Raw genomic sequence first — 4,684 nt, forward strand, 5'->3', positions numbered from 1 at the left:
GCTCTTCCGATCTCAGCGTCAGCACGCAGGGCTGGCTCCGCCGCCCGCCCCCCGGCCTCCCCGTCTCCTAGCGACGCGACTGGGAGGCGGGGCCAGGACCGGTCGCCTAGCAACGGAACCTTCCTCCTTTCCCCCGGCGACCTCCAAACTCGCAGCGCCAGACTTGGGTTCCCGCCTCCGCCCCCTACGACGCCTCCAGCCATCTCTTTTCTACGCTCTTAGCAAGAAAGGAACTCGTCGCCCCTTCCGTTCCGGGGTACGGCCCTGACCCCAGCCTCGCTCACGGCCCACCTCGGCCCCCGCCTCCCCCAACTTCCCACCCCGGCCTGGTACCGGGAAGGATGAGGGCGGGAGGCCAACCTCCGGGTCCTGCCTTGCCGCATCCGGACAGCGAGCGCTCCTTAGTTTCCTACCGTGTCGGGGCCTAATTCCTACAAACTCTAGGATCCCGGATAACCGTTTCCTCTCCCCGCCCATTTTTTACCGTAAGAACAACAGTTCTTTCCTCCTAACCGCCTCGGTGGCGTCTTTTGCCGGTTTTGCTTTTCCTAACTCAGTGGTTTACCGTGGCTTCCGGGGATGCTCTTCATTCCAACTTCTCCATCCTCTTACGTGACTTGCAATCCCTCATTTCTGCTTTCGTATGTTTGATGGATGAAAATGGCATGTTCGTGTATGGTCTGGACGCTTTATAATGAGGACAGTGTTGTTTCCTCATTTTGAAAAAGTAAATCCAACCTCATGGCTATTTTCAATTGAAGCTGGATTGACTAATACTAACTCTTAAGACAGTGGTTCTTAAAGCGTGGTCGGAGGGTTCCAGTACTCTTTCAAGGGGGAAGTCAAAGTATTTCCATAATAATTCTAAAATGTTATTTGCTTTGACACTCATTCTGTCATAATTACACAGTGGAATTTTCCAGAGGCTACATGACATGTGATATGGAAACACTGAAAACAGAAGCAAATATTAGAATCCCCGTCATCTGCTGTTCAACCAGACATTAAAGAGATTGCAAAAACATAAAATCACTCTGCTCAATTTTTTTATTTTGGAAAGTAGTTACTTTTCATATAAAATATTGTTCTCTGTTAACATTTAATCGGTTTATTGTTTAAAATGAAATAATAACTACTCATTTCTTAATTTCAAATACGATATAGTTATCTTTAATGCACATAAAACATCTTTGGACTCCTAAATTTTTAAGACTATAAAGGGTCCTTGAGATTAAAAACTTTAACAACTCTTCTCTGTTGTAGTCCTTGAAACTTCCAACTACTTAGAGTCGTCTATTGTAACTAACCCAGTTCCACTTTAGAGGATACAGGTTTTTTCCTCAGCGCTCCCAACCTCACTGAAACTAGTTGTCTTTCCCACTCTATGCTACAGATGCCTCAGTTTATCCATTCATTTTGGTTCTTCACATGTGATTCTTTTGATTTCTCAACCGTTTGTCTTCATTGACATTCTACTCGACCATGATGTAAAACTCACAAGGATTATAGTAACATCAGTAATGACTCCTCAAGAAGAATTTCCAATATACAAGATAGGTAGACCAGCGCCCAGTATGTCAGTACCCTTGGCACTGACTTCTCTGGCAGCCTCAAGAGCAATGCAGGCTGAAGTGAAATTCGTTTAGTCATGTCCGACTCTGCGATCCCGTGAGTCCTGGAGTGGGTAGCGATTCCCTTCTCCAGGGGATCTTCCCAACCCAGGGATCGAACCCAGGTATCCCACATTGCAGGCAGATTCTTTACTGTCTGAGCCACGAGGGAAGCCCCAGTGCAGTCTAATCAAAGCTAAATAACTTGTACCTCCTTTGCATAACCTTTTGTGGTTTGACTATCTGAGACCAAATTGAAATTAGCCTTCATGATGGCTTCCATCCCACTCTTGGGAACCCCACCAATTTCAGCCGCTGATCTAAGGCTCCTAATTTCTGACACTTCCTAATTCCTGACAACTCCCACCCCCTATTCAAAGGATTATCATCACCAGTTTATATTCTCTCTTTTCCCTTTTCTCCAGCTCCTTCCTCCAGTTTCCTCCTCCCTTTTCTTTCACTTATCCTAGCCAATCTAAGACATGAAATGCTAAAAAAAAAAAAGAAAAGAAATGAAACGCTAATAGATTGCTAATGTGATCCTTTGAACCACAGTTTGTAAATCTAAACCTCTACCATTTAAGCCCAGAGAAGGGCAATCATTTAGGCAGTCCTTCAGCAAATGTTTCTCAGGAACACCTTGAGACACTGGAAATACAGCATTGAACAAGAAAGACATGATTCTTAATTTTATTGAACTTGTGTTCTGGTGAGATGGGGCAAGTGATAGACAAGCAATGAAATACTTTTACATATTAGTAAGTGAAAGAGCTGTGGAGAAAATAAAAAGACGTAAAGGGGTAGAAGATGACTGATCTGAGCATCAATTCGGTTCAGTCAGTCCTATCCGACTCTTTGTGATCTGATAAACCACTGAGCTTTTCACATGGCTTCGACCCCCTTAGGCCCCGGAATCACACAATGTAGTTAACTCATGTAATTTATTTACAATAAATGGTGGCTCTGGTCAGTAATTTTGGATCATGCAAAACTTTTTATTAGAGTTTCTTTTTTCTTCATTCCCCGTTATTTTCATCTGACGGATGCTTACAGCATTGTAGCCCAGTGGGTTGGAAGTGTGGCTTTGAAGTCACATAGCCCATTTTATGCCTATTTTATTGTGAAATGTTAAACAGCATGTAAGTTGCTTGACCTGGCACCTGATGGATAGTAAACATTCCATAAAAATTAAACATTATAAACTTCTTACTGAGGTTTTGTTTTGTTTAAAGGTTGAAGGAACTATCCTGAAGTCTAATCATATTCGACTCCATTTTTTTGGGTAAATATTTTATCAAAGCTATCTTGTCACAAATTTGAAAACATATTTTCCTGAGCTGAAATAATCCACACAAGAAAAGTACTATATTCCACATTTCTAAATATTGGATATAGATACTGTAGAGCTCAACCAGACAAATCAGTGACCGAGCTGCTATCTTAAACGTCTTGTGTCTGGAACTGTCCCTAAGTCATAGGACAGTACACAGGTTTGAAAGACAGGCTTAGCTTCATCCTAAGACTGTGACTTCTCAAAAGTACTTACACATACTGACCCTTAGGCTTCCCTATCTGAGAAGTGTATGAATAATTCTAATAAAATTTGCCACTTTGACAGCATCAAATAGAAACTGTATGTAAGCCCCCACCCCAGAGCAATGATTGCATTTAAGCACTCAATGAATGTTTATTTTCTGTCCTCACAATCAATATATAAAATATGTAATGGCACCAATCATAATTATCTAAAAACTGCACATTTTAGTACCTTATCTTAATTTTGAATCTGGTTTTCTTTTTTTCCAAATTATTATATAACTACAACATAAAATCAACCAAAATTTCAGTAAGCGATTGTGGAAAAGTTGCCTTGAATCTCCCCTCTACATCCAAAAGAGGATTAATAGGTTTTTGCAGAGGAGAGTGGTTGAAAACATCTTTATTTTGCTTTTTTTTTTTTTGACTGCACCAGGTGACGTATGGGATTTTTAGTTCCCCGAGCTGGAATCAAAGCCAGGCCCCCGCATTGGAAGCTCAGAGGCTTAACCATTGAAGTAGTTGTAGATTAACTCACAATTGTATAAAAGAATCCATGTAAACTTTACCCAGTTCACCACAAAGGTAACAACAATCCATAATCTTATTCAGATTTCCCCAGTTTTACTTCAATCCACTTGTGTGTATTTAGATGTACACAGTGTTATTACGTGTAAGTTTCTGTATCACATCAGGCAAGATTCCTTCACTGCAAGGGTACCTTATGTTGCTCTTTGATTCTTTTTTTTTTTTTTTCATCTTCTTCTTTTTTAACTCACATGCTAAATAAAGTTCTGTTTTCCCAGATTTCACTTTTTTCCTTGTTTCTCACAAATGGACAACTTAGTGAGAAAACAGGCCATGTCTGTGTTCAATATTTCTTACCTGAATTATATGTAATAGACTTCCACTTGGTCTCTTTATTACCATTCTCATCCCCCTCTGGCCTAAATGCCAAAGTTATGGTTCTAAAATACAAATCTAATAAAGTCAACTTTTTAATAAAACCTTTAATGGCTCTTTGATGTCTACATGACAACATAAGCCCTACAAAGCCCATCCCACGCAGAATCATCCTATTTTTCCAGCCATCAGATCAGATCAGTCGATCAGTCATGTCCAACTCTTTGCGACCCCATGAATTGCAGCACGCCAGGCCTCCCTGTCCATCACCAACTCCCGGAGTTCACTCAGACTCATGTCCATCAAGTCAGTGATGCCATCCAGCCATCTCATCCTCTGTCATCCCCTTCTCCTCTTGCTCCCAATCCCTCCAAGCATCAGAGTCTTTTCCAATGAGTCAACTCTTCACATGAGGTGTCCAAAGTACTGGAGTTTCAGCTTTAGCATCATTCCTTCCAAAGAAATCCCAGGGCTGATCTTCAGAATGGACTGGTTGGATCTCCTTGCAGTCCAAAGGACTCTCAAGAGTCTTCTCCAACACCACGGTTCAAAAGCATCAATTCTTTGGTGCTCAGCCTTCTTCACAGTCCAACTCTCACATCCATACATGACCACTGGAAAAACCATAGCCTTGA

The sequence above is a fragment of the Bison bison genome, unplaced genomic scaffold, assembly GCF_000754665.1.
Source record: "Bison bison bison isolate TAMUID 2011002044 unplaced genomic scaffold, Bison_UMD1.0 scf7180017863950, whole genome shotgun sequence".
In the NCBI taxonomy this organism is placed as follows: Eukaryota; Metazoa; Chordata; class Mammalia; order Artiodactyla; family Bovidae; genus Bison; species Bison bison.